This window comes from Mustela erminea, chromosome 7 (assembly GCF_009829155.1).
Source record: "Mustela erminea isolate mMusErm1 chromosome 7, mMusErm1.Pri, whole genome shotgun sequence".
Taxonomy (NCBI): domain Eukaryota; kingdom Metazoa; phylum Chordata; class Mammalia; order Carnivora; family Mustelidae; genus Mustela; species Mustela erminea.
In genome coordinates, this window is record NC_045620.1 from 14,684,424 (window position 1) to 14,691,901 (window position 7,478).

The window sequence follows — 7,478 nt, forward strand, 5'->3', positions numbered from 1 at the left end:
CATGATTCACCTCCCCTTCCAATTTACCCCAACTCCCTTCTCCTCTCTAACACCCCTTGTCCTCCATGATATTTATTATGCTCCACAAATAAATGAAACCATATGATAATTGACTCTCTCTGCTTCTGTACCCCAATGTTTATAGCAGCAATGGTCACGGTTGCCAAACTATGAAAAGTGAAATTTTTAAAAAAGAAGCTGTTGTAGATGGAGAAACACAGATAACATTAACTGATTTCCATTACTGTTTCCACAGTAAGGTTTCCAAGGCCCACTGTTGGAAAGTCACAGAGCTGGACATGGAGCCCAGACTGGTCCATTTCCAAGTCCATGATCATAACTGCTATGCTACACTTTTTTATAGATCTCAGAAATTCCCTCAAGGGGCTGATTTCCAGCCACAACTTTTGTTCAAAGGGTTTGCTGCCAAGACAACAGACACATCCCACTCTCCTCCTCCACCCACATCACTTTCCATTACATCACTACTCATTAAAAGGAAGTCACTTGGGGCACTTGGGTGGCTCAGTGGGTTGAGGCCTCTGCCTTCGGCTCGGGTTGTGATCTCAGGGTCCAGGGATCAAGCCCCGTGTCGGGCTCTCTGCTCAGCAGGGAGTCTGCTTCCCTTCCTCTCTCTCTGCCTACTTGTGATCTCTGTCTGTCAAATAAATAAATAAAATCTTTAAAAAAATAATAAAAATAAAAGGAAGTCACTTGGTCCAGCCCACACTTCAGGAAGGAAGTGTGCAGGGGCATTCATACCAAGAGGTGAGGAATGTTTGGGGCCATGTTGGAAGTCTGTCTGCCCAGGGAGTAACTTGATGACAGTGACTGCTAGAAGTCTCAGTTCTTTTTCCCTTCCCCACTTTTCTTCCCTGATATTTGTTCACAGATGGAAAGCTCAAGGCTCATAGTGCCTGATCCCTGTGAGTACAAATACCCAAATGGTCCTACAACATCAACTCTAGGTTCTGAGAGATGTTTTGTTATAAAAGTTGCTTAAATGGAAAGATAAACAAAAATTGCCAGAAATATAAAAACCAGTCCACTGGATGCCAAATAAGCGGCATGGAGCCTGGGAATAATCCTTTGACATGGTATTGAGGGTATAATTAAATTTCTTAATTCTGAGGTGCTTGCCTGGCTCAGTCAGAGGAGTGTGGAACTTTCGAGTTTAACCCCCCACATTGGGTGTAGAGATTACTTAAATAAGTAAATAAACCTTTTAAAAAATTTCTTAATTCACTATGATGGAGGAAGGTCTTCCAAATGCCCCTGCGGGCAGTAGCAAGATTCTCAAGGCCTTTAAAAAGAAACTTTCTGGGTACCTGGGAGGCTCAGTTGGTTAAGCAACTGCCTTCGGCTTAGATCATAATCCCAGAGTTCCAGGATTGACTCCTGCATCTGGCTCCTAGTTCCACGGGGAGTCTGCTTCTCTCTCTGAACTTCTCCCCTCTCATGCTCTCTCTCTCTCTCTCTCAATAAAAATAAATAAATAAATAAAAATCTTAAAAAAAAAAAGAAAAGAAACTTTCTGGGAAGAATAATAGAGAATAATTTAGGAGCACATATTAATGCAGATTTATAATCTGTTTTTATCAGTTAATAGTTTTGGGTGAATATTTTCTCATATCATCAAATATTCTGCAGCATGGAGCACTGGGTGTTATATGCAAACAATGAATCATGGAACACCAGGTCTTGGGATTGAGTCCCACATCAGGCTCCTGGCTGGTTCATCAGGGATCCTGCTTCTCCCTCTTTTTCTGCTTCTCTCTGCCTATCTCCCTCTCTCAAATGAATAAATAAAACCTTAAAAACCTTATGGTATACTGTACAGTGACTAACATAACATAATAAAAAAATATTCTGCAACATAATTCCTAAAGGGCACAGAGCTTTCCTTGTATGGACAGATTATATTTTTTTAAAGCAAGCTGTTCCACATCCTCTCCAACACTTGTTGATTCTTGTCTTGTTAATTTTGGCCATTCTATCTGATGTAAGATGGTATCTCAATGTGGTTTTGATTTGAATCTCCCTGATGGCTAATGATGATGAAGATATTTTCATGTGTCTGTTAGCCATTGTATGTCTTCTTTGGAGAAGTGCCTGTTCATGTCTTCTGCCCATTTTTTGACTTGATCAACTGTTTTTTGGGTGTTGAGTTTGAGGAGTTCTTTATAGATCTTGGATATCAGCCCTTTGTCTGTACTGTCCTTTGCAAATATCTTCTCCCATTCCATGGGTTGCCTCTTTGTTTAGTCGACCGTTTGCTTTGCTGTGCAGAAGCTTTTGATCTTGATGAAGTATCAAAAGTTTACATTCGCTTTTGCTTCCTTTGCCTTTGGAAATGTGTTGACAGAAGTTGCTGTGGCCGATGTCGAAGTGGTTACTGCCTATGTTCTCCTCTAGGATTTTGATGGATTCCTGTATGATGTTGAGGTTGGTAAAGCCACTTTGGAAAACAGTGTGGAGATTCCTTAAGAAATTAAAAATAGAACTTCCCTATGACCCTGCCATTACACTACTGGGTATTTACCCCAAAGATACAGATGTAATGAAAAGAAGGGCTACATATACCCCAATGTTTATAGTAGCAATGATCACAATTGTCAAACTGTGGAAAGAGTCAAGATGCCCTTCAACAGATTAATGGATAAAGAACATATGGTCCATATATACAATGGAGCATTATGCCTCTATCAGGATGGATGAATACACAACTTTTGTATCAGCATGGATGGGACTGGAGGAGATTATGCTGAGTGAAATAAGTCAAGCAGAGAAAGTTAATTATCATATGGTTTCACTTACTTGTGGAACATAAGGAATAATAACATGGAGGACATTAGGAGAAGGAAAGGAAAAGTGAATTGGGGGAAATTGTGGGGGGGGTGTGTGTGATGAACCATGAGAGACTGTGAACTCTGAGAAACAAACTGAGGGTTTTAGAGGGGAAGGGGGTGGGTGGTGGGTGAGCCTGGTGGTAGGTATTAAGGAGGGCATGTATTGCATGGAGCACTGAGTATTGTACATAAACAATGAATCTTGGAACAATGAAAAAAATTAAATTAAAAAATATATAAAAACAAGTAAAAAGAAACCCCAATTTACTTTTAAATGTGAAATATATTATCTCACATGACCAGATGTCCAACAATAAGGAAGTTTCTGGGTAAGGAAGGATGAGTAATTTAAAAATGACATTCAAGCGGTGCCTTGGTGGCTCAGTCAGTTAAGTACCCAACTCTTGATTTCCTCTCAGGTCATGATCTCAGGGTCGTGAGTCAGGCTAAGTCAGGCTCTGCACTATTTGGGGAATCTGCTTGAAATTCTCTTCCTCACCCTTTGCCCCTCCCCCCACACACTCTCTCTAAAACAAATAAATCATTTTTTTTAATGACAAAAAAAAAGCAAGCTATGATTGAATGTTAAGATTTTTTATGGTTTTTCAATATAATAAGTAATGTTGCAAAGATAAAAATCACTGTGAAACATTTCAGATTGTTTAGTTGTGAGAAATTCTAAGAAGTAGAATTTCTGGATCAAAGAGGACATGCATTTTTAAAGCATTTTGATACATAATACCTTTCATTAAAATTTTAATAATTACCACTTAGGAAACACTTATGATGTGCCAGGAAGCAACCTTAGTGCCTTGCAAACATTATCTCATTTACTGTCCTCAACATCCTGGAGAGGAAGATTCTATTAATAACTGTATCTTACAAATGAGAAAGTTGAAGGTCAGGAAGATAAATGACTTGCCCCAAATAGCAGACTGGCAAGGAATGAAGCTGGTGTTTGAATCAAAGTCTGACTCCACTAATGAAACACTGTATGGTAACTAACATAACATAATAAACAACAGTCACACAAAAACAGACACATAGATCAATGGAACAGAATAGCGAGCCCAGAAATAGACCCTCAACTCTATGGCCAGCTAATCTTTGACAAAGCAGGAAAGAATGTCCAATGGAAAAAAGACAGACTCTTCAACAAATGGTGTTGGGAAAATTGGGCAGCCACATGCAGAAAAATGAAACTGGACCATTTCCTTACACCACACATGAAAATAGACTCAAAATGGATGAAGGACCTCAATGTGAGAAAGGAATCCATCAAAATTCTTGAGAAGAACACAGGCAACAACCTCTTCGACTTCAGCCACAGCAATTTCTTCCTAGGAACATTGCCAAAGGCAAGGGAAGTAAGGGCAAAAATGAACTCTTGGGACTTCATCAAGATAAAAAGCTTTTGCACAGCAAAGGAAACAGTTAACAAAACCAAAAGACAACTGACAGAATGGGAAAAGATATTTGCAAACGACATATCAGATAAAGGGTTAGTATCCAAAATCTATGAAGAGCTTATCAAACTCAACACCCAAAGAACAAATAATCCAATCAAGAAATGGGCAGAGGACATGAACAGACATTTCTGCAAAGAAGACATCCAGATGGCCAACAGACACATGAAACGTGCTCCACATCACTGAGCATCAGGGAAATACAAATCAAAACCACAATGAGATACCAACTCACACCAGCCAGAATGGCTAAAATTAACAAGTCAGGAAATGACAGATGCTGGTGAGGATGCAGAGAAAGGGGAACCCTCCTACACTGTTGGTGGGAATGCAAGCTGGTGCAACCACTCTGGAAAACAGCCTGGAAGTTCCTCAAAAAGTTGAAAATAGAGCTACCCTATAACCCAGCAATTGCACTACTGGGTAGTTACCCTAAAGATACAAACATAGTGATCCAAAGGGGCACGTGCACCTGAATGTTTATAGAAGCAATGTCCACAATAGCCAAACTATGGAAAGAACCTAGATGTCCTTCAACAGATGAATGGATAAAGAAGGTGTGGTATATATACACAATGGAATACTATGCATCCACCAAAAGAAACGAAATCTTGCCATTTGTGATGATGTGGATGGAACTAGAGGGTATTATGCTTAGCAAAATAAGTCAATCAGAGAAGGACAACTATCATGTGATCTCCCTGATATGAGGAAATGGAGATGCAATGTAGGGGGGTTGGGAGGTAGGAAAAGAATAAGTGAAACAAGATGGGATCAGGAGGGAGACAAACCATTATAGACTCTTAATCTCACAAAACAAACAGGGTTGCTGGGGGGAGGCGGGTAGGGAGAGGGTGGTGGGGTTATGGACATTGGGGAAGATACGTGCTATGGTGAGTGCTGTGAGGTGAGTAAACCTGACGATTCACAGACCTGTACCCCTGGGGATAAAAATATATGTTTATAAAAAAATAAAAAATTAAAAAAAAAAAAGAGTAAAAGCCTCCATCTGCTCCAGTAGGACACAGTAGAAATGGCCAAAACCAGCAGGGATAACCACTTATCTGTTGAGCTGGGAGAAAGGCAGAGCAGGACACAGAATGTGACAGCTGGGAGTGCATCACCCCCAAGCAATAGGCTCAAACTAGAGACAAAGGATTGGGAGATCGGGCCGGAGGAAGGAGATTGAGCGAAAGCCCTTGAGAAATCTCCTCTTCCCTATTTGAGCTATTCATAAAGGGCCCAAAGTACAAAGGCACCTTGTGATTTTCTCTTTTGATGCACGGATGAGCATATGACTACTGTGGAGAGATTTTGTAGAGTAAACAGATGCCCAAGTTCTGTCCCAACATGTGGATAAATCCCTCTTAGGAATAGGATACTCCATTAAATACCAGGACTAAACCCCAGCATAGAACACTTAACCAAAACTCAGAGGAGAGATCCCCAAAATGCCAAGAAAGTTTACTCCCCACCCCTAGCCTGTCCCTGGGCTCAGGACCATAGCTAGACCACAATATTCAACCCTCACACTGGAGAGATGGGAAGCCCAAAGGAGCTCAGTAAGGGAAAGAAAGAGAAGAACCATTGTTTGGCAACCATTCAATGATCACTGAAACTGGCAGAATCATCAACGGATGTTAAAACTAATAAATAAAATTTTGAGAAGCAAAAGGATATTTACAGAGCTACAAAGCATATTCTGATGGATGCTTATTCCTTACAAGGAGGGGAATAGGAATTTGATTGTGGAGAATCCTGGCAGACACAACCTTACTCAAGTAATCAAAGTTAACATCATCACTCTTAACAGAACAAATCAACATCATGTACCATCTGATGGTACACTGCAAAGAACACTCTATCTCTTCAGTAGTATTGCTGCCAAAACCAAAAATGCCTAGCATGAATCTGATCGTGAGAAAGTATCAGATAAGCTTGATTGAGGGACATTCTGTAAAATAACTGGCCTGTGATGTTCCAAAATGTCAATGTCACAAAAGATTAAAAAAAAAAAAAAATCAAGGAATTTTTCTGGATTAAAGAAGATTAAAGACAATTGAATTCCATGCAGAATCCAGAATTTTCTTTTCCTCTAAAGGACATTATTGAAACATCTGGTGAAATCTGGGTAAGTTCTAGAGACAGACTTCATGGGTATGCAACTAAGCCACAGAGGGCCCTGTACTCGGGAGGACCCTGCACCTGAGGTTAGTGATCTGTGGTCATTGACTTGATATTCTCAGGATTTTTACTTTTGAATTTGTGCTTTGTAGGTGAAGACCATTAGGAGAATATAGGATACTGTGGGGACATGCAGCCTTGGCACAAAAGCCATCCCACCACTTGCTAACTTCCCCGGACGGATTCTTAGCAGCCAACTCTCGGTCTCCTGGCACTCTGGCTCTGCCCAGTGACCTCATTTCCACCTTCGCCCCCTTGACCCTGACATCCTACAGCTGGGGTGGCAATTGAGTCACTTAGTGGGGAGGCCCAAGGTGTGTCATTGCCTTCACCTCCCCTGTGGGGGCATGGATGGTACAAGGGGGTGAGAGTTAGGTGTGCACACCCCGTGACATTTCGGGGAAGGCTATGGCAGCCAGTGTCTCTGTTTGCACCACGGTGCATCTAGGAGGCCACTTGGAAGGGGCTAACCTCTCACGCTTTCCAATCCATGTACCAAGTACAGAGACTGAAATCCCTTGGAGATCACCCACCCATGGTTAGAGTGGGGGAACTGTAGAAAGAGGAAACTGATTTCCCCACCCATGGCTGGGGCATGGAACTAGAGCCAAGCATCAAGTGGAATGCTTGAGGACACAGGGCAAAGTATCAGAGCAGGGACCCTAGGCACCTCTGAAAGTCTTCACTGCCCCCAAAGTATCTTCCTGCCCAAGGGAGAGTGAAATTGAGTAATAAATAAGAAGCACTATGACAAGTCTAGAGAGAGACTCTACAAGAAAAGAAAAAGCGTTATATGTGAGGACCTTTAGTGGCACATTTTCCCCAGCTGTGAGGACCAAGCCCCCTAAATTATGTAGCCGGTCCTGTCTGTAGATTAGATAGTAATATCATATCAATGTTAATTTCTTGAATTTGATTATTATGGTCCTATGGTTACCTAAGAGAATGCCTTTATTTTTAGGAAATTGACTGAAGTATT